The sequence below is a fragment of the Lagenorhynchus albirostris genome, chromosome 1 (genome assembly GCF_949774975.1).
Source record: "Lagenorhynchus albirostris chromosome 1, mLagAlb1.1, whole genome shotgun sequence".
In the NCBI taxonomy this organism is placed as follows: Eukaryota; Metazoa; Chordata; class Mammalia; order Artiodactyla; family Delphinidae; genus Lagenorhynchus; species Lagenorhynchus albirostris.
The window spans coordinates 245,968-269,995 of record NC_083095.1 but is presented as its reverse complement, the minus strand read 5'-3'; the positions used below and the strand labels follow the sequence as shown (position 1 = coordinate 269,995).

At 42.2% G+C, this 24,028-nt stretch overlaps 1 pseudogene and 1 gene segment (V, D, J or C); both read right to left on the bottom strand.

Moving 5' to 3' along the window:
- The window catches only part of LOC132516749 (immunoglobulin heavy constant mu-like), a 104,441-nt gene that overhangs the window by 54,847 nt on the left and 25,566 nt on the right, over window positions 1-24,028 (bottom strand).
- Window positions 13,281-14,110, bottom strand: LOC132528906 (eukaryotic translation initiation factor 3 subunit J-like; annotated as a pseudogene).

The window sequence follows — 24,028 nt, the reverse complement described above, 5'->3', positions numbered from 1 at the left end:
CCCTGTGCTTGTAACCTGTGCTCTATGTGGGCCCACTCCCCTTCCGTGAAGGGTCACGGTGCAGTGGCCTTTCAGGAGAGTGAGGGTCCGTCCCCACAGGCCTGGAGTCAACATGTCTGAGAGCATCAGGACCAGAGAAAATCCAGACCCTCCTCGCTAGCTCCGCCCACCCCCAGTCCCGCTGCTGCTGGCTTATTAGAATGGCTAAAATCCGCCAGTCTCACAACGCCCACTGTTGACCAGTATGGAGGACAATGGAAAAGCTCGTCATGGCTGGTGGAATGAAGGTTGATACAGTCACCTCGGAAGGCAGTGTGACATTTTCATATAAAGCTAACGTAGTTTTACACTACGAAAGGCAATCATGCTTCTAGGTATCTACCTGACTGAACTGAAAATCCACGTCCACACAGAGCTGCACACAAATGCTTGCAGTAGCTTCATTCATAATGGCTGAAACTGGAAGCAGGAAGCTGTCCCTTCACAGGGGATGAATGGGCTCTCTGTGGTCCACACACGCACGGGGACACTCTCGAGTGCTGGAAGAATGAGCTGTCGAACCTGAAGAGTCATCCATGAATCTTTTTTTTTTTTTAATGGATGGGAACTTCACATACCATGAAATTAACCATTTTACACCGAGCAGCTGAATAGCATCTAGTGTCACAATGCTGTGCTCTTCTCTCTAGTTCCCAAACCCTCCCATCACCCCGAAAGCAAGCCCTGCCCCCTTTAAGCAGTGGCTTCTGACCCCTCATTGAAGATATGGATGACTTTTGTGGGGAGTCTTGTCACCCTACAATATGAAAAAGTTTTCTATCTGTGAACACAGATGTCTTTACATTTATTTAGGGTGTCTTTAATTTCCTTTCATGTTTTGTGTTTTGTAGTTTTCAGTGTATGTGTCTCTCCTCTCCTTCATTAAATTTATTCCTAGGCATTTAATTCTTTTAGATGCAACTTTAAATGGAATACTTTCTTCATTTCCTTTCTGGAGTGTCCCTGGATGGTGTGAATGAACCTTAAATGCATATGGCCAAGTGAAAGAATCCAGTTTTAAAGGGCCACATACTGTATGACTTCATTTATAAGCCACTCTGGAAAGGGCAAAACTATAATTAAGATAATGCTGTCAGTGGATCCAGGAATTGGGGGAAGGGTGTTGAACAGGTGAAGCACAGGTGATTTTTAAGGGTGGTGAAACTATTCTGTATGATATGCAACGGTGGGCCCACGACACGATGCCCTTGTCAAAAGCCATAGAGCTTTATGGCATAAAGAGTGAACCTTAACGTATACATTTAAAAAATCATTTAGGAGATCCTGAATCTCAGGATGGAATACAGACTGTAAAACCTGTCTACTGACATTACACATTTTGATACAGTGTACTGGCGGTGGCATCCTAGGTAACTTTCCAAACGCATGAGTTTGCAAGGGTGATGGTAGATGAGCGTCTGTTGGGGCTGCCATGCTGACCTCAGTGTGTCCACGTGGACACGTGCTGACTGCTCGGAACCACCGCATGTGCATCCTGGGACCCAACCACTAGGTACCAGGAGGCACCTGGTACGGGTTTCTCGCTGTTGGGCCAGAGGTTCCAGACGACAGGGAGGAAGGCTAGAGAGGTCCGTGAGGCTTTGGGTTAGGGCTGGACACACCGCTGTGTTCTCAAGTTTAGTTGCATATAGGTAGAGAAGACTAGGTTCAGAAATACTGGTAGACACCAGTGTGTACCTGGGGCGGGACACACGCATTTCCTTGCTCTGTCAGCTAAGCCATCATAGAAGTAATGATAGCCCAGTAGGTTGAGCACATCTATCACCAAACTCCTGGTTTCTGATAACATTCCATGACCAAAGAAAACAGAATTAATTAGAGAAAAGGCTAATTCCAGGGCTTGGAGAAGGAGCATGCAAGACAAGGCTAGGGCATCTTTTGTACACAGTTCCACAACCTAAAGAATCTTCCAAAACACAAAACCACAGAGGAATTTCAAAAGGATACAGGAGCCAACCCCAAAGTTTAGCCAGCTTCAGGCTAAGACTGGAAAAATTGGAACAAAATTAAAATGTCGTGTTTAATTTTTTTTAACACTACTCAAGTTCTTAATTTAATTTTATTTTTTTAACATCTTTATTGGAGTATAATTGCTTTACAATGGTGTGTTAGTTTCTGCTGTATAACAAAGTGAATAAGCTATAAGTATTCATATATCCCCATATCCCCTCCATCTTGAATCTCCCTCCCACCCTCTCTATCCCACCCCTCTAGGTGGTCACAAAGCACCGAGATGATCTCCCTGTGCTATGCGGCTGCTTCCCACTAGCTATCTATTTTACATTTGGTAGTGTATATATGTCAATGGTACTCTCTCACTTCGTCCCAGCTTACCCTTCCCCCTTCCCGTGTCCACAAGTCCATTCTCTACATCTGCACCTTTATTCTTGTCCTGCCCCTAGGTGCTTCAGAACTTTTTTTTAGATTCCATATATATGTGTTAGCATACGGTATTTGTCTTTCTCTTTCTGACTTCACTCTGTATGACAGACTCTAGGTCCATCCATCTTACTACAAATAACTCAATTTCGTTTCTTTTTATGGCTGAGTAATATCCCATTGTATATATGTGCAACTTCTTCTTTATCCATTCATCTGTCGATGGACACATAGGTTGCTTCCATGTCCTGGCTATTTTAAATAGAGCTGCAATGACATTGTGGTACATGACTCTTTTTGAATTACAGTTTTTTCAGGGTATATGCCCAGTAGTGGGATTGCTGGGTCTATGGTAGTTATATTTTTAGTTTTTTAAGGAACGTCCATACTGTTCTCCATAGTGGCTGTATCAATTTACATTCTCACCAACAGTGCAGGAGGGTTCCCTTTTCTCCACACCCTCTCCAGCATTTGCTGTTTGTAGATGATTTGATGATGGCCATTCTGACTGTTGTGAGGTGATACCTTATTGTAGTTTTGATTTGCATTTCTCTGATGATTAGTGATGTTGAGCATCCTTTCATGTGTCTGTTGGCAGTCTGTATATCTTCCTTGGAGAAATGTCTATTTAGGTCTTCTGCCCATTTTTGGGTTGGGTTGCTTGTTTTTTTTTGATATTGAGCTGCATGAGCTGCCTGTAAATTTTGGAGATTAATCCTTTGTCAGTTGCTTCATTTGCAAATATTTTCTCCCATTCTGAGGTTGTTTTTTGGTCTTGTTTATGGTTTCCTTTGCTGTGCAAATACTTTTTAAAGTTTCATTAGGTCCCATTTGTTTATTTTTGTTTTTATTTCCATTTCTGTAGGAGGTGGGTCAAAAAGGATCTTGCTGTGATTTATGTCATAGAGTGTTCTGCCTATGTTTTCCTCTAAGATTTTACAGTGTCCGGCCTTACATTTAGATCTCTAATTCATTTTGAGCTTATTTTTGTGTATGGTGTTAGGGAGTGTTCTAATTTCATTCTTTTACATGTAGCTGTCTAGTTTTCTCAGCACCACTTATTGAAGAGGCTGTCTTTTCTCCATTGTATATTTTGCCTCCTTTATCAAAGATAAGGTGACTATAGGTGCGGGGGTTTATCTCTGGGCTTTCTATCCTGTGCCATTGATCTATATTTCCGTTTTTGTGCCAGTACCATACCGTCTTGATGACTGTAGCTTTGTAGTATAGTCTGAAGTCTGGGAGCCTGATTCCTCCAGCTCCGTTTTTCTTTCTCAAGATTGTTTGGCTATTCAGGGTCTTTTGTGTTTTCATACAAATTGTGAAATTTTTTGTTCTAGTTCTGTGAAAAATGCCATTGGTAATTTGATAGGGATTGCATTGAATCTGTAGATTGCTTTGGGTAGTAGAGTCATTTTCACAATGTTGATTCTTCCAATTCATTTGATTCATGATTCTCCATCTGTTTGTATCATCTTTAATTTCTTTCATCAGTGTCTTATAGTTTTCTGCATACAAGTCTTTTGTCTCCTTAGGTAGGTTTATTCCTAGATATTTTATTCTTTTTGTTGCAATGGTAAATGGGAGTGTTTCCTTAATTTCTCTTTCAGATTTTTCATCATTAGTGTATAGAAATACAAGAGATTTGTGTGCATTAATTTTGTACCCTGCTACTTTACCAAATTCATTGATTAGCTCTTGTAGTTTTCTGGTAGCATCTTTAGGATTCTCTATGTATAGTATCATGTCATCTGCAAACAGTGACAGCTTTAGTTCTTCTTTTCCAATTTGGGTTCCTTTTATTTCTTTTTCGTCTCTGATTGCTGAGGCTAAAACTTCCAAAACTATGTTGAATAATAGTGGTGAGAGTGGACAACCTTGTCTCGTTCTTGATCTTAGAGGAAATGGTTTCAGTGTTTCACCATAGAGAATGATGTTTGATGTGGGTTTGTCATATATGGCCTTTATTATGTTGAGGTAAGTTCCCCCATGCCTACATTCTGGAGGGTTTTATCATAAATGGGTGTTGAATTTTGTCAAAAGTTTTTCTGCATCTATTGAGATGAACATATGGTTTTTCTTCTTCAATTTGTTAATATGGTGTATCACATTGATTGATTTGCATATATTGAAGAATCCTTGCATTCCTGGGATAAACTCCACTTGATCATGGTGTATGATCCTTTCAATGTGCTGTTGGATTCTGTTTGCTAGTATTTTGTTGAGGATTTTTGCATCTATGTTCATCAGTGATATTGGCCTGTAGTTTTCTTTCTTTGTGACATCTTGTCTGGTTTTGGTATCAGGGTGATGGTGGCCTCGTAGAATGAGTTTGGGAGTGTTCCTCCCTCTGCTATATTTTGGAAGAGTTTGAAAAGGATTGATATTAGCTCTTCTCTAAACATTTGATAGAATTCGCCTGTGAAGCCATCTGGTCCTGGGCTTTTGTTTGTTGGAAGATTTTTAATCACAGTCTCAATTTCAATGCTTGTGATTGGTCTGTTTATATATTTTATTTCTTCCTCGTTCAGTCTCGGAAGGTTTTGCTTTTCTAATAATTTGTCCATTTCTTCCAGGTTTTACATTTTATTGACATATAGTTGCTTGTAGTAATCTGTCATGATCCTTTGTATTTCTGCAGTGTCAGTTGTTACTTCTCTTTTTTCAATTCTAATTCTATTGATTTGAGTCTTCTCGCTTTTTTTCTTGGTGAGTCTGGCTAATGGTTTATCAATTTTGTTTATCTTCTCAAAGAACCAGCTTTTAGTTTTACTGATCTTTGCTATTGTTTCCTTCATTTCTTTTTCATTTATTTCTCCTCTGATCTTTATGATCGCTTTCCTTCTGCTAACTTAGGGGTTTTTTTTGTTCTTCTATCTCTAATTGCTGTAGGTGTAAGGTTAGGTTTTTTATTTGAGATGTTTCTTGAGGTAAGATTGTATTGCTCTAAACTTCACTCTTAGAACTGCTTTTGCTGCATCCCATAGGTTTTGGGTTGTCGTGTTTTCATTGTCATTTGTTCCTAGGTATTTTTTTGATTTCCTCTTTGATTTCCTCAGTGATCTCTTGCTAATTTAGTAGTGTATTGTTTCGCTTCCATGTATCTGTATTTTTTACAGATGTTTTTTCCTATAATTGATATCTAGTCTCATAGTGTTCTTGTTGGAAAAGATACTTGATAGGATTTCAATTTTGTTAAATTTACCAAGGCTTGATTTGTGACCCAAGATATGATCTATCCTGGGGAATGTTCCATGAGCACTTGAGAAAAATGTGTATTCTGTTGTTTCTGGATGGAATGTCGTATAAATATCAATTAAGTCCATATTGTTTAATGTATATTTAAAGTTTGTGTTTCCTTATTTATTTTCATTTTAGATGACTTGTCCATTGGTGAAAGTGGGGTGTTAAAGTCCCCTACTATGATTGTGTTACTGTTGATTTCCCCTTTTATGGCTGTTAGCACTTAAGTATTGAGGTGCTCCTCTGTTGGGGGCATAAATATTTACAATTGTTATATCTTCTTTTGGACTGATCCCTTGATGATTATGTTATGTCCTTCTTTGTCTCTTGTAATAGTTTTTAATTTAAAGTCTGTTTTGTCTGATATGAGAATTGCTACTTCAGCTTTCTTTTGATTTCCATTTGCATGGAATATCTTCCTTCAGCCCCTCACTTTCAGTCTGTATGTGTCCCTAGGTCTGAAGTGGGTTTCTTGTAGACAGGATATATATGGGTCTTGTTTTTGTATCCATTCAGCCAGTCTGTGTCTTTTGGTTGGAGCATTTGATCCATTTACATTTAAGGTAGTTATCAATACATATGTTCCTATTACCATTTTCTTCATTGTTTTGGGTTTGTTGTTTTAGGTCTTTTCTTCCTCTTGTGTTTCCTGTGTAGAGGATTGCCTTTACCATTTTTTGTAATGCTGGTTTGGTGGTGCTGAGTTCTCTTAGCTTTTGCTTGTCTGTAAAGGTTTTAATTTCTCCATCAAATCTGAATGAGATCTTTGCTGGGTAGAGTAATCTTGGTTGTAGGTTTTTCCTTTTCATCACTTTAAATATGTCCTGCCACTCCCTTCTGGCTTGCAGAGTTTCTGCTGAAAGATCAGTTATTAACCTTACGGGGATTCCCATGTATGTTATTTGTTGTTTTTCCCTTGCTGCTTTTAATATTTTTTCTTTGTATTTAATTTTTGATAGCTTATTTAATATGTCTTGGCATGTTTCTCCTTGGATTTATCCTGTGTGGGACACTCTGCACTTCCTGGACTTGTTTGACTCTTTCCTTTCCCATATTAGGGAAGTTTTCAACTATAATCTCTTCAAATATTTTCTCAGTCCCTTTCTTTTTCTCTTCTTCTGGGACCCCTATAATTCGAATGTTGGTGTGTTTAATGTTTTTCCAGAGGTCTCTGAGACTGTCCTCAATTCTTTTCATTCTTTTTTCTTTATTCTGCTCTGCAGTAGTTATTTCCACTATTTTGGCTTCCAGCTCACTTATCCGTTCTTCTGCCTCAATTATTCTGCTACTGATTCCTTCTAGAGAATTTTCAATTTTATTTATTGTTTGTTCATCATTGTTTGTTTGCTCTTTAGTTCTTCTAGGTCCTTATTAAACTTTTCTTGTATTTTCTCCATTCTATTTCCAAGATTTTGAATCATCTTTACTATCATCACTCTGAATTCTTTTTCAGGTAGACTGCCTATTACCTCTTCATTTGTTAGGTCTGGTGGGGTTTTGCCTTGCTCCTTCATCTAATGTGTGTTTCTCTGTCTTCTCATTTTGGTTAACTTACTGTGTTTGGGGTCTCCTTTTTGCAGGCTACAGGTTTGTAGTTTCCATTGTTTTTTGTGTCTGCCCCAGTGGCTAAGGTTGTTTCAGTGAACTGTGTAGGCTTCCTGGTGGAGGGGACTGGTGCCTGTGTTGTGGTGGATGAGGCTGAATCTTGTCTTTCTGGTGGGCAGGATCACATCCAGTGGTGTGTTTTGGGGTGCCTGTGACCTTATTATAATTTTAGGCAGCCTCTCTGCTAATGGGTGCGGTTGTGTTCCTGTCTTGCTAGTTGTTTCGCATGGGGCATCCAGGACTGCAGCTTGCTGGTCATTGAGTGGAGCTGGGTCTTAGAGTTGAGATGCAGATCTCTGGGAGAGGTTTCTCCATTTGATATTATGTGGAGCCGGAAGGTCTCTGGTGGACCAATGTCCTGAACTCGGCTCTCCCACCTTAGAGGCACAGGCCTGACACTAGGCCGGAGCACCAAGAACCTGTCAGACACACAGCTCAGAAGAACAGGGAGAAAGAAAGAAAGAAAGAAAGAAAAAAATCAAATAGAATAGAATAAAGTTATTAAAATAAAAAATTAGAAAAATTATTTAAAAAATTAAAAAGTAATAATAAAAGAAAGAAAGAAGAGAGCAACCAAGCCAAAACACAAATACACCAATGATAACAAGCGCTAAAAACTATACAAAAAAAACGCCCAAAAAACAAACAAGCAAAAATGGACAGACAGAACCCTGGGAAAATGGTAAAAGCAAAGCTATACAGATAAAGTCACACAAAGAAGCATTCAGATACAGACTCACAAAAAGAGAAAAAGGAAAAAAAAATCTATCTATCTATCTATATATATAAAAAGGAAGAGATCAACCAAATCAATAAACAAATCTACCAATGATAATAAACTCTAACTAGTAAACTAAGATAAACATAAAACCGAAAGGAATTAGATGCAGAAAGCAAACCCCATGTGTACAGTTGCTGCCAAAGGCCACCTCCTTAATTTGGGGTGGTTCTTTGTCTATTCATGTATTCCACAGATGCAGGTACATCAAGTTGATTGTGGAGATTTAATCCGCTGCTCCTGAGGCTGCTGGGAGAGATTTCCCTTTCTCTTCTTTGTTCGCACAGCTCCCAGGGATCAGCTTTGGATTTGGCCCCGCCTCTGCATGTAGGTTACCTGAGGGCGTCTGTTCTTCGCTCAGACAGGACAGGGTTAAAGGAGGCGCTGATTTGGGGGCTCCGGCTCACTCAGGCCCGGGGGGAGGGAGGGAGGGGCATGGAGGCGGGGCGGGCCTGCGGCGGCAGAGGCCGGCGTGACGTTGCACCAGCCTGAGGCGCGCGGTGCGTTCTTCTGGGGAAGTTGTCCCTGGATCCCGGGACCCTGGCAGTGGCGGGCTGCACAGGCTCCCCGGAAGGGAGGTGTGGAGAGTGACCTGTGCTCGCACATAGGCTTCTTGGTGGCGGCAGCAGCAGCCTTAGCGTCTCATGCCCGTCTCTGGCGTCCGCGCTGTTAGCCGCAGCTCGCGCCGTCTCTGGAGCTCCTTTAAGCGGCGCTCTTAATCTCCTCTCCTCACGCCCCAGGAGACAAAGAGGGAAGAAAAAGTCACTTGCCTCTTCGGCAGGTCCAGACATTTTCCCAGACTCCCTCCCGGCTAGCCGTGGTGCACTAAACCCTTCAGGCTGTGTTCACGCCGCCAACCCCAGTCCTCTCCCTGCGCTCCGACCGAAGCCCGAGCCTCAACTCCCAGCCCCGCCCGCTCCGGCGGGTGAGCAGACAAGCCTCTCGGGCTGGTGAGTGCTGGTCGGCGCAGATCCTCTGGGCGGGAATCTCTCCGCTTTGCCCTCCGCACCCCTGTTGCTGCGCTCTCCTCCGCGGCTTCGAAGCTCTCCCCCTCCGCCACCCGCAGTGTCCACCCGCGAAGGGGCTTCCTAGTGTGTGGAAACCTTTCCTCCTTCACAGCTCCCTCCCATTGGTGCAGGGCCCGTCCCTATTCTTTTGTCTCTGTTTATTCTTTTTCCTTTTGCCCTACCCAGGTACGTGGGAAGTTTCTTGCCTTTTGGGAGGTCTTCTGCCAGCGTTCAGTAGGTGTTCTGTAGGAGTTGTTCCACGTGTAGATGTATTTCTGGTGTATCTGTGGGGAGGAAGGTGATCTCCGCGTCTTACTCCTCCGCCGTCTTGAAGGTCTCTCCCTTCTGTTTAGTTTTAATTCAAAGTGCAGAATAAATATCCAAGAGTCCATACAGATATTAATAAATGATTGAAGGAATAAAGCATGTGGAGGAGAAGAGACCAATCTCCCCCAGAGAAGAATCCCACATAATTCCATGTTCCCCATTCTTCCATTTCAAGGTTAAGGAGCATCGACCCTGCCCGTTGAGAGTGGCCTGCACTCAGAAACTTAGGAGAACTTCTGGGTGTCCTTAAATTTGTCAACAAGTTTTTAGACATAAGACCGAAAGCACAATCCATGGGAAAGAATTGATACATTAGAAAGCATCACAATGAAAAACATTTGTTCTCTGAAAGCCCCTGTTAAGGGAATCTAATGGCAAGCCACAGACTGGAAAAATATATTTTCAAATAGCATATTTGGTAAGAACTTGTGCTGTGAATGCACACGAACACTCATAACTGAACCAAAGAAAGTAAGCAAGCCAATTAAAAGTGTACCGAATTTCTGAACTCACCAAGAAAGATGGACAGATGGCAAATAAGCACTTGGAAAGGTGCGCCATGTCACATGTCATCAGGGACCGCAAGCTGCAACAACTGTGAGGTACTGCTGCATGCTGAGAGGCTGGAACGCAGAACATGGACGCACCAGGCTCTGGTGAGGACCTGGGCCGCAGGAGCGCTCGCTCATGGCCGGGCGTGTAATGTGGCTAAAGCACCTGCAACACGTGTTAGCGCTTCTCCATGGAGACAAACCTGGACTGCCCATGGGGTGCAGCAGCTTGCTCTCAGCTAGGTCCCCAAGTCACTTAAAGACTCAGGTCCACACAACAGCCTCCTGGAAGGGCTCGTACCTGCGTTATTCACTCGAGCTTCTCCGTCGTCCCTAAATTTTGCTTAGGGTGTTTATTGTACGGAACATCCCTCCTATACCAGTAAACACATGTTTCTAACCCCATTTTCTCTGGAAGGCTTTAATCCAATCATCCCTGTGTTTCCTCAGTCCCAGCACAGCTGCCCTGTCCCTCAGGCTTCTGAAACACTCAGGATACAGGTTATCACATTGTATGTTTGCATAGTAAGACATGGCTGTGTCCTCAGATCTCAGACTGCTCAGCTCCATGTCGGCTGTGCTGGTGGAAGTGTCCACAGTCAAGGCTTCTCTGCCCTTCAACTATAGTGCATAGCCTGTGTCACCATCGTTAGGGGAGATTTGTCCATCCACTCAAGCCCTTGTTGAGGGGCATGTGGCACCCAGATCATAGCGTAGCTGGTGATGGCATATCCAGAAACCTTGCAGGAGACCTTCCCTGATACCCCAGGTCCTCAGCTCAGCCCCAGACTGCACCAGCTGGACCTGGGAGTGGACAGCTGTGGACAAGAGACAGAAGTAGATGGAACGTCCCTTCACTGATCCTAGATCCCTCCTCAACCCAGAGACCAGGGAGCCCCTTACCTGTAGCCACTGTGACCAGGAAGAGGACTCTCCAGCCCCAGTCCATGGTGAGGGCTGTGTTCTTGGGGTTCTTGTGGAGGAAGGGGTGTGGTTGTTAGGTGATGTTCTCAGGGCTCGGAACATCCATATTTAACCTAGGACACACCAGCTCATTTGCATATTCATGAAGCTGAAACTTTTGTATTTAATACATGGACCATCTTACAAGAAGCAGACTGATGACCCCTAAACCATGCTTAGTGGGAGGCTGAGAGTCCACATCCTCACCCTCGTTTGAGGACATGCATCCCCTGCCATGTTCCTAAACACTGTACAGGCAGAGCTCCTCCCACTGAGGGACCCGCCCACATAGGACAAGGTCCTCATTGTGAACCAGCCTTTGAATGACACAGACGCCTGAACCTGTTCTGGGCTTTCATGTCTGAATATCCTATTTCTGGAATCAGTGTGTCCCCAAAATCTGCAACCACTGGGTAAACAGGCAAACAAACATACACACACATACATACATACATATCTTGAAGCCCTGCTTCTCATTGTCTTATTGAGTTAGGTAAGTGTTTTCAATAGGATCCAATATTAAACACTTCAGCAGTCCTTGTCCTACTAATTATTGTTTTCTTCCCCCAGTTTCAAAGGAATTTAATATTATTTACATAGCTAAGGAACAGATGATACATTTCCATTTATTAGAAACTGACCTGTATAATAAAATAGATTTTAAATTCAGTGTATGTCATTATTACTGCTAAGGAAATCTTAGCCCTTGTCTGCCTTAAAACAATCTTTATTGGCTGTAATTATTGCTGAGTAGTCACTGCTTTCGGTTAATTCCTCAAATCATTTAGATGGTCCTGTCTTCCACTTAGTGGTCTACAGAGCTTTGACTGAGGCTCCTACTTCCTGTGTAAGAGAAATTTAAAACATTTTTTGCTCTGTCCCTACTTTTTATTCTGTGGCAGTTTCAAAATAAGACTCCAGCCACAGATTTGGTTAAATTGCTTAAAAGAAAATATATAACAGAGAAGATCACCCAATCTCTGCTTACAGCCACAACCTGAGTTATAAGCTCAATTACTCCAAATAAATAGTTCTTCTAGGTACTTAATTAGGCCTTAGTATCTACACAACCAAGCAATTTCCCCAAATAAACAAGAAGAGGGAGGCAGCCCCGTACCGTCGTTGCTCTCGGGAGACACTATTAAGGGCCTCGCAAAGCATTTTTGTTTTAAAACTGCGTCTACTCATCAAGCACTGATTAAGCTTTATAAATATACAGAGAACTCTAGTCCCAAAAGCTTTGTTCTATACTCTCCAAAAATATCTCTTAGGAGGTAACACAAAATTTAAGTCCTCACAATAGTGACTTTATTAAACTAGTTGCTTTATAAAACATTGCAGGGCTTCCCTGGTGGCGCGGTGGTTGAGAGTCTGCCTGCCGATGCAGGGGACACGGGTTCGTGCCCCGGGCCGGGAAGATCCCACATGCCGCGGAGCGGCTGGTCCCGTGAGCCATGGCCGCTGAGCCTGCGCGTCCGGAGCCTGTGCTCCGCAACGGGAGAGGCCACGACAGTGAGAGGCCCGCATACCAATAGGGAGGGTGGGAGGGAGGGAGATGCAAGAGGGAAGAGATATGGGAACATATGTATATGTATAACTGATTCACTTTGTTATAAAGCAGAAACTAACACACCATTGTAAACCAATTATGTTAAAAACAAAACAAAACAAAAAAACATTGCGGATGTCATAATTGTTAACATAACAATTTACCAAACTGTAGTTACGTGGCGCAGTTTGCTGAACACGTTTTATAAAGGAAAGGAAATGCCAAAACCCTATTAAAGCTTATCCACTGCAGCCTCGGAGAACAAAGGAGATTTGTTTCTCAGACACTTAAATCAGGCAAACAAAGCAGGTGAGGAGCTTCCCTCCCAGATCTGAAGCACTCCATCAGTAGAACAGTCTGATAAATAGAAACTAGACAGTCTATGCGTCCAAGAGATTCCACAACTTGGTAATGCAATAATGGAGAGGTTTATCTTCTTCAGCTTCAAAGTTGGAGGGTTTTGGTCATTTAATTTTTAAGTATCAAACTCGTGCTTTTCAGCCGCAGTATCTTCACTCTGAGATAAGCAGTCTTCTTCACAATGTATTTTTAATATTCTCATGCTCAATTTTAAGACAAAGCAATTTTAATACTAGGTGCACACCCCATGCCCTTGCAGCAGACTGCTTTTCTTGACAAGTTATGAAGTAGTTCAAGGAGGTATGGTTAAGGCTGTATTACTGAATGGTGCTGGTAAATACTACACAATTTTTTGTCATGTTGCAACTTTTGTTTCCAATTTAGTGACTGCTGCTATGGAATCAGATAGCAGCAACAACATTATTAGGTCTGTGTTTTTAAACTATGATTTAGTAGCAATGGAGGTTCCCAATTTTAACCCCTTGGCAGCAAGTTCCAAGTTCCCTCATTTGCACGTTAGCACCTAAGTGTCAAGGGGTTAAATAACCAGCACAAAAGATACCGCACTTCTGATTGTAGCATTTGGCAGAACTGAAAGGAAAGGAAGTTGTGCTACATGTTGAAGGGATTGTGGGCAAGTGAAAGAAGACACCAGGAGAAGATAAAATGTCACATGAAGTCTTCATAGTCTTGTACATAACCTCCATCATAACCACCATGATCTGCCAGACCGTCTTTCATGGTAGCCTTTAATCCCCCTCTGGGCACCACGCCTTTCTTCTGCTTTTTGGCTTTGCTTTTCTTGCTTCTGTTTTCCACTGCAAAGTACAGTCAATGAATTGGTAATCTTTTTCAAGTCATCAATTTCCAATGAAATACACACATCTCAAACTAAGGCTTCCAAAAAACTGGCATAATATAGTGATTTTTCATATTGTGCAATTTTATCTTTTTGTAACGTTCCAAACTCTGTGAAGGCATCTCTTGAAGATGGGTTCATAGCATCTATTCCATAAACTGTATTATTAACACCAAAAGTTTCTTTCGCTACTTCGAGGTCTGACTCTTCCTGTAATTTCTTTAGCCGCAGTTTATCTGCTAATTGCTCTGGTGTTAGCACTCTAGGTTCTCCAGGTTCTTCTAACTTGACGTCCTCGTCCTCGTCCTCGCCTTCCGAGTGGTCCCCGCCGGCGGTGCCGCCGCCCCCCACCTTCCGCACCAGGTCTTCCACGGAGAACGTGTCCGCGTCCCAGGAGTCGGAGTCCCCCGCCGCCGCCGCCGCCGCCATCTCAAGCCGGGTGTGAGCCTAATTATTGTTTTAATTGAAAAGAGGAGACTCAGCCTTTGAGAGCAAACCCCTCCCCCGTCCCCTCTGCGCCCGCGCCTGGGCTGCAGCCCTGTGCTGGGTGGTTCTGAGCGCCCCCTGCAGCCCAGCGCATACCCTGCAGGGGAGGATCCTGCCTGGGCTCACAGGGCAGTTACCTTCCAGCGTCTCTAGTCCAGTATTAAATGGCTGTTTTCTGCCTTCAGAATATTCTTTTAGAGACAACATATTATTTTTAATCATCTCTAGAAATAGCCTCAATAAATCCACATACTCCGTAGGGAGACCCCAAACAAGCATTTTATGAAAACACCAGGGAGCCCCTTCCCTGGATCTGTGGATGCACTGATGCAGTTGACACTTATAGTGAGTCCAGACACTCTCAAGGACTTTGGGGGCCTCTCATCTCCTGGAGGCTCCTATGGTCTAATATTATGTCAGAGAATAGCTGAGCATAGAAATCATGGGACTCAATGCCCACTCACCCTCTACTATTCCCATAACACACACACACACACACACAGCCTGATGTTGGCAGCAATGATCCCAAATTTGTCTTTCTTCCCTGAATCTAGCACAGGGGCTGTGCCCCTCCCACTGGCACTAAGCCTAGGTGTGTGACTTGACTTGACAAACAGAACAAATGCAAGTAGACAAAGAAAGGTGCACACACATTGGGCTTGCCTGTTTCTGCAGTACCTGGAACCCTGCAGGGGCCCCATAAGAAGGGACCAGGCTTTGCCCCACATTGTCAGAAACCAGTGCAATCACCTCCTGGACAACTCAAAGCAGTGCAGCTGGGGGTCCCCTAGTGACCGCACCTGTGGAGGGGAGACCCCTGAGAGGTTGAAAGAGGAGAAGGCAGAGCCCCTGTCACCCAGCTCAGGTGATGCTCCTCTGTGGGGTGACCTGCATGAGGAGGCAGCGCTGGGCAGGTGAGCTAGGTCGGCTGTGTGAGTTGTACCCTGGCAGGGCACCTCTTCACCAGGACGGCCACAGGTGCCTCCATCCTTGGGCTCCATCCTGCTGGTCACCTCCCCTCCTGACCACCTGCCCCGAGGACCTCAGGACCTGGCATCTGATGGGGAGACAGGCCCACTACTTAGTCAACCACGTCCACTCCACCAAGTCCCTGTGACAAACCTGCTTCCCTTTCTGGTTCTGAGTCTCTGGTGAAGTCTTCATAGGTATTCCAGAACATATCAAATACCCAAAAGCAGGACAGAGGTTTTGGCCATGACCATCAGGGCACAAGAGAGAATGGAATCTGAGGTCCAGGAGTGAGGCGCTCTGAGCCTGGTCTCCAGCTGCAGGTACCGAAGCCCCAGTGCTCTGATGTCCTGGATGTGGTCTCGGTGCATCACTAGTTCCCCTCCCCAGAGAGAGTCTGCACATCGTGCATCTTTCGGTGTTAATCCACTGCCAGGACACTGAGGTGGGGGTCATGTGTGAGGAGGGGGCTTTCTACATTGTTAAGGCTTAATACCTGTGGTTCAGTGGAACTGGGTCTGGGCTGCCACCTCCATAAGGGTCTCCAGTGTTGTGGCTCATCCCCTGCCCCTACTCCCTCCCAGGCTGCAGTGTCCCCTGTCTATTCCTTTTTAATCTCTTAACCTGATAGCTGTGCCCCCTCCCTGGGTCTGGAGAGGACAAGAATTCCTACTCACCTCCTAGGAGAAGCTTGTGGAATAGTTCTTCCTCTGGAGGGTCTGCCTGATGGAAGTTCTGGGTATGTTTCCATATTTCTCAGTTGTTAGTCTTTGCTTCCCTCTATCAGATGTCATGAAGGGATAAATATGGACCCTTACTGTGAGCACTTGGATGTTTCTGGGGTTAAATCCCACAAATTATGGAGTGTGGACCCCAGAAATTCTCATCCTCACACTGGTCCACCCTGGTCCTGCAGACTTGCATAATTATTCAACAATAGGTGCTCCCCCAGCAGCTTCTCTTCCAGGTGGGCAGATCTCACCGGGATTCTAGACGTGCCCACCTCTCTAGTTTTGGGGTGGGGGTTTCCCCTGCAATGTCAGGACTCTGTTAGGTTCAGGGAGATTATTTGTGTTCAGTTTATTCAGAATTTTCTTGCTTTAAGGACGGAAATGACCATTTCCAAACGTGTTACCTGTTGATGCAGAAACCAGAAGTACCAGAGGTCATCTTTGACCTGTTAGTAAAAGGAGGAATCTAATGTCACTAAGTGTGAGAGGATCCTGGACAGACATAATTGAACATAGGAAGACAGGGATGAAGGACACAGCAAGACTCTTACATAAAAGTCTCAGATTCCAAACCTCTCACCAAAAGGCTGGAATTCAAAAAGTACAATAGGTGAGCTGGGTCATGTCCCTGGTGACAAAGTTCTACTCAGAAGGCAGGAGAGAGTGTCTCATGGGGCACCCCTAGTTCCCGAGGAGCTAATTTAGGGGAGGAGTCATCCCCCTACCCCCAGTTCCTTTCCATGTCTGCATGTGGCCTTGGGAATGCTGTCACCACCTCCATACAGGGTGTGGGTCAACTGGCGGTGAAGCTGACATGTGCGTGTTCCATGTGGAAGATTGTTCAAACCCCCTCTCTGGGTACATGAACTGTTGAATCTCCCAAGCCTGGAAACACTCACATCTGGGCTCTTCTTTCATTAGTTTGGGATTTTCCTCATTGTTTACTCAGTTCAATCTGTCTTCCTACACTATCTGCTGAAATAGCCTCACATAATTATCTAAAGCCATTAAGATAAAAAGTGATTTGAAAATCACTAAGTTCCACTGAGCTCAAAGTTAGCGTTTGTTGCATTAGACAGTCATGAGACATGGCTGACCACCAAGATGGTGCTCACAATGGTTTCATCTTCAGCAGGGAAAATTCTGTACATTCCTTAGATGTGTTAGGCTCTCTCACTGATAACCTTGACCTGGTGTAATGTTTTCATGGACCATACCTCAAAATTAAAACTGAGATTATTAACCAGGAATTAGTATTACTAGCAAAGTCTTTGCTTTAGAAGATATTCCTCTATCTGATGTAAAATCCACCCAAATGATAGATGTTACTGCAGTTACTAGAGCTTGTCAATTGGCGAAGACCAGAGAATAAACACATAGGTTTGGGGAGTAGCGCAAGGTATTGGATTGTTTTGAAAACAAAGCAGGGTGTCGTCTCACATCTGCTGGAAACATCATCAGATGAACAACAAGGTAAGGAACTTTTAGACAGGCCTACACCCTAGAGACTTGGCATATAAAGGGGAAGGCAGTGCAAAATTAGATACTATGAAAGCTGTAGATAATCCTGTAGCAGATCATTTACCCAAGAGTAGCCTTAATCTTGTTCTCACTTTTCTAGACCCTGAAAAATAAATCTCTGGGAATTCCCTGGTGGTTCAGTGGTTAGGACCCTGCGCTCTCACTGCCGAGGGCCCGGGTTTGATTCCTGGTTGGGGAACTAAGATCCCACAAGCCATGCAGTGTGGCAAAAAAAAAAAAAAAAATTCTGGAGGCATCCAAGAAAGTCATAAGATATACAGTCTTAAATAAGAAATTTATGTAAAAAATAATAGAAACATTCGAGTTAGCAACTTCATTCAGGTAATCTGCAATCTCACATTTTGTGACATCGGATATTTTCAAATAAATATAAGTTAAACTTCTCTGTTAATCTTCTCTACATGGTACTGATAGGCATAGAGTAGGGTACTTGAACAATTAGTTTAGAAATCTCACGAGGGGATTAAAGACAGAAAGGGAATTATAGGAGTTTGGGAGACGTCTGTAAGCTAATGACCACTCAAGAAAAGAATCCAGTAACCAAGCAACAATCTGCTCTACCTAGAAGGAAGACCAGGCGCATCCAAGTGCCAGACACACTCAAGCCACAAATCCTGATAGTTAAAGCACAATAGACGTGTGGTCGGAATCTTGTTACATGAAGGCAGGGAGTTAATAATCCTTGAAGAGTAGCATGTCTGCATGTAGCCAGGACAGAAATATAAGTGAGAGGGGACATTATACAGAAACCTGAGACGAATTACCATATTTTAGTATATGTTGCCGCCCTTCTGCTAATATACATATGATTTAAATAGTGTCATGACCTTCCGGGTTAAACCATACAGGGTTAAAGGAGGAATTGGTGATGTAAGACTTGATGTCTACCCAACAATGACAAAGAAGGTTTTCTTCACCCCTCCCACTTTTTCATTGATTATAAAAATGTGGCCCTCGAGCTTCCCTGGTGGCGCAGTGGTTGAGAGTCCGCCTGCCGATGCAGAGGACAAGGGTTCGTGCCCCGGTCCGGGAAGATCCCACATGCCGCGGAGCGGCTGGGCCTGTGAGCCATGGCTGCTGAACCTGCGCGTCTGGAGCCTGTGCTCCCCAATGGGAGAGGCCACGACAGTGAGTGGCCCGCGTACCGCAAAAAAAAAAAAAAAAAAAAATGTGGCCCTCTTTGTTCTCTGGGTTTGGCTGCCCACTTGTGTCTCTCACAAGCATCCTATGCTAATTAACTCAGACTTTGCCTATAGCTTTGCCTCTGGCTGAATCCTTTCTGAGATGGGACAATAGAACCCGATCTCCAGAGTCCGGACACCAGGTTAGCTGTTTCAATCAGATGACAGTGGGTTCCAGTCTCCTCTTGAGTCAGAGGTGGTGGGTACCTGCCCCATCTGAAGGAGTGTGAATTCAGTACAGACAAACTGGTGACCATCTTAAATCAACACATGTGGAAACTAAAAACAAACAAATAAACAAAAAACCCCACAAAAATCATAAAAAATACAACTAAGGTAATTTCTCAGTTCTGTGTAAGCAGCCAACAACGAAATCCTGTGGAACTGTAAAGGAGGCACACAGAGACAATCCTCTAGGGCCCTTTGAACACACTGAGATGGATTTAACTCAGCCTCCAGAGTCTGGAATTTGAATATATTTTATTTATTTTATGTCTAATTTCTGGCTTTCTTGAAGTAATTCCTTGCCAGAAGGCTACAGCCCTTAGAGTTCATAGAATGATTCTTGAATTTGTGTTCCACTTGTGGTGTAGCAACATTCATACCGAGTGACTGAGGTGCTCACCTTACAGGAATCTTTATAAAACAACCCTGTAAGGTGTCACTATGACTCAGTACTACACAGTCATCACCATCCACAGTCTTCTGGAAAGGTTGAAAAAGTAGCTCCCTAAATTAAACTTATCCAAAATTTCCAAAACTTGGCCAAAGGTCCCCCCCCTTAGCACTAGTGACATCATTATCAACTACCTCAAAGAAAAATCAATTTTCGCCCTGTGAGGTGGTAACTGGAAGGACCACGCATTTAGAGACATGTCCCTGCAATACCATCCCTGCCCTATTGCAGTCAGACACACAAGATAATGGAAAGGATTCATGTATAACATCCACTCCTGGCACCAAGACAAAGGCTGCCTGCTCACTACATCTAATCAATAGCCTTCTAGGATATTCAACCGGTTAATTTTATCTATTGAAAGAGACATCAGAGAAAAACTGCCCTTGAACCTCATTGAGGGACCATATCAGGTACTTTTAACAACAAACACAGCTGTGAACCTCCTGAGTGTGGACATTTGGGTATTTGTTTCACAGCTGTCTTAGTCCATTTGGCACCACAAACAAAGTACCATAGACTGGGTGGGTTATAACCATAGACATTTATTTCTCATATTTCTGTAGTCTGAGAAGTCCAAGATCAGGGTCTGGAAGACATGATTCCTGGAGAGAAACTGCTACCTAGATGGCTGACTGTTCCCTGATGCCTCACCTGGTGCCATGGGACAGGGGGCTTCCCTGTCCTCTTTACAAGGCACTGGTCCCACTCAGAAGGTCTCCACCCTCCCGACCTAAGCCCTTCCCCAAGGGCACTTCTCCCAATACCATCATGTTGGGCATTGGGTTTCAGCATGTATATTTTTGGGGAAAAAAACACTGAACTGATCACAGTAACTAAGGAATCAATTCATAATTCCACACAATTGGAAGGCTCCCCAGGTGAGCCCCTCAAACTGAAGATTCTCATGGATGTTGTAGAAGCTCTGATCTTTGCTAGAAAACTGCTGATGTAAGACCTTCAGAACCAGCTGATGACCTTAGAGAGTGGACAGTTTCCACCCAAAATGTTTGACTAAGAGCTCAAAATCTCTTATGACTTTATTGTTGTTGTTACTATTACTATTATTGTGTACTTACATATATTTATCATTATATTTTTCTAAGGACTCAGATGGTTATATATCCATAATGGCAACTTAGTTTTTTATTTCACTTTTGAATAGCTGCTAATCGGAATTAGTGATTACACTATTTTTTGTTTAATTTTTATTGGAATATAGTTGATTTACAATGTTATATTAGTTTCACGTGTACAACCAAGTGAATCAGTTATACATATATATACATACACTCTTTTCTTTCTTTCTTTTTTTTTTTTTTTGATTCTTTTCCCATATAGGCCATTACAGACTATTGAGTAGAGTTCCCTGTGCTATACATCAGGTTCATATTAGTTATCTATTTTATATATAGTAGTGTGTATATGTCAATCCCAATCTCACAATTTATCCCTCCCCCACTTAATCCCTGGTAACCATAAATTTGTTTCTACTTCCATGATTCTACTTTGGTTTTGTAAATAAATTCATATGTACCCTGTTTTGTTTTGTTTTGTTCTTTTTAGATTCCACGTATAAGTGATTTCATGTGATACTTGGCTTTCTCTGTCTGACTTACTTCACTTAGTATGACAATCTCTATGTCCACCCATGTTGCTGCAAATGGCATTATTTTGTTCCTTTATATGGCTGAGCAATATTCCATTGTATATATGTACCGCATCTTCTTTATCCATTCTTCTGTTGATGGACATTTAGGTGGCTTCCATGTCCTGGCTATTGTAAATAGTGCTGCAATGAATATTGGGGAGCATGTATCTTTCTGGGTTATGGTTTTCTCTCAGTATATGCCCAGGACTGGGATTGTTGGGTCATATGGTAATTCTATTTTTCGTTCTTTAAGGAACCTCCATCCTGTTCTCCTTAGTCACTGTATCAATTTACATTCCCACCAAGAGTGTAGGAGGGTTCTCTTTTCTCCACACCCTCTCCAGCCTTTATTGTTTGTAGATTTGCGAAGACAGCCATTCTGACCTTTGTGAGGTGATACCTCATTGTAGATTTGATCTGCATTTCTCTAATGATTAGTGATGTTGAGCATTTTTTTCATGTGACTTTTGGTCATTTGTATGTCTTTTTTAGATAAAAGTTTACGTAGATCTTCCACCCATTATTTATTTAGGTCGTTTGCATTTTTTTTTTGAATATTGAGGTGCACAAGCCTGTTTGAATATTTTGGAGATGAATTCCTTGTCGGGTGCTTCATTTGCAAATATTTTCTCAACCCATTCTTTGGGTTGTCTTTTCGTTTCTTTCATGGTTTCCTTTGCTCTGTAAAGTCTTTTAAGTTTAAAGAGGTCTCATTTGCTTATTTTTGTTTAATTTTCATTACTCTAGGATGTGGATCAAAAAATATCTTGCTGTGATTTATGTCAAAGTGTGTTCTGCCTATGTTTTCCTCTAAGAGTTTGATAGTATCTGGCCTGACATTTAGGTCTTTGATCCATTTTGAGTTTATTATTGTATACAGTGTTAGGGAGTGTTCCACTTTCATTCTTTTGCCTGTAGCTGTCCAATTTTCCCAACACCACTTATTGAAGAGACTGTCTTTTCTCCACTGTATATTCTTGTCTACTTTGTCATAGATTAGGTGTCCATAGGTGCGAGGGTTTATCTCTGGGCTTTCTATCCTGTTCCATTTATCTATATTTCTGTTTTTGTGCTCAGTACCATACTGTTTTGATGATTGTAGCTTTGTAGTATAGTCTGAAGTCAGGAAGCTAATTCTTCTGGCTCCATTTTTGTTTCTAAAGATCGCTTTGGCTATTCAGAGTCTTTTGTGTTTCCATACCAATTGTAAAATGTTTTGTTCTAATTTTTGAAAAATGCCCTCAGTAATTTACTAGAGATTACATTAAATCTGTAGATTGCTTGGGGTAGTATAGTCATTTTAACAATATTGATTCTTCCAGTCCAAGAACATGGTATATCTCTCCGTCTGTTTGTGTCGTCTTTGATTTCTTTCATCAGTTTATAGCAATACAATCTTACCTCAAGAAACAAGAGAAATCTCAAGTAAACAACCTAACTTTGCACTTAATGCAATTAAAGAAAAAAGAACAAAGAAAACCAAAGTAAGTAGAAGGAAAGAAATAATAAATATCAGAGCAGAAATATGTGCAATACAGATGAAGAAAACAATAGCATAGATCAGTGAAACCAAAAGTTGGTTCTTTGAGGAAATAAACAAAATTGATAAATATTTAGCCAGACTCATCAAGAAAAAAAGGGAGAGGACACAAATCAATAAAATTAGAAATGAGACAGGAGAAATCACAACAGACAGCACAGAAACAAAAAGGACTATAAGAGACTACTACAACCAACTATATGCTAATAAACTTGACAACCATGAAGAAATGGACAAATTCTTGGAAAGGTACAATTTTCCAAGACTGACCTGAAAAATTAGAAAATATAAACAGACCTAACACAAGTAATGAAACTGTAATTAAAAATCTTCCAACAAACAAAATTCCAGGACAAGATGGCTGCACAGGCAAACTCTATCAAACATTTTGAGAAGAGCTAACACCTATCCTTCTCAAACTCTTCCAAAATATAGCAGAGGGAGGAACACTTCCAAATTGGTTCTGCAAGGCCACCATCACCCTGATACCAAAACCATACAAAAATATCACAAAAAAAGAAAATTACAGATGAATATCAGTGATGAACATAGATGCAAAAATCCTCAACAGAATACTAGCAAACAGAATCCATCAACACATTAAAAGAATCATACACCATGATCAAGTGGGGTTTGTCACAGGAATGCAAGTATTCTTCAATATACGCAAATCAATCAATGTGATGCACCATATTAACAAATTAAGGAATAAAAACCATATGATCATCTCAATCAATGCAGAGAAAGCTTTTGACAAAATTCAACACATATTTTATTTATTTATTTATTTATTAAACACATTTATTGGAATATAATTGCTTTACAGTGGTGTGTTAGTTTCTGCTTTATAACAAAGTGAATCAGTTATACATATACATATGTCCCCATATCTCTTCCCTCTTGTGTCTCCTTCCCTCCCACCCTCCCTATCTCACCCCTCTAGGTGGTCACAAAGCACTGAGCTGATCTCCCTGTGCTATGTGGCTGCTTCCCACTAGCTATCTATTTTACGTTTGGTAGTGTATATATGTCCATGCCACCCTCTTACTTTGTCCTAGCTTACCCTTCCCCCTCCCCGTATCCTCAAGTCATTCTCTGGTAGGTCTGTGTCTTTATTCCCATCTTGCCCCTAGGTTCTTCATGACCATTTTTTTTTTAGATTCCATGTATATGTCAACATGCATTTATGATAAAAACACTCCAGAAAATGGGCAATTTACCTCAACATAATAAAGGCCATATATGACAAACCCACAGCAAACATCATTCTCAATGGTGAAAAACTGAAAGCATTTCCACTAAGATCAGGAAAAAGATAAGAATGACCACTCTCACCACTCTTATTCAACACAGTTTTGGAGGTCCTAACCATGGCAATCAGAGAAGAAAAAGAAATTTAAAAAAATCCAAATTGGAAAAGAAGTAAAACTGTCACTGTTTTCATATGACAGGATACTATACATAGAAAATCCTAAAGGTGCTACCAGAAAACTACTAGAACTCTCAATGAATTTGGTAAAGTTGCAGGATACTAAATTAATACACAGAAATCTGTTGCATTTCTACCCATT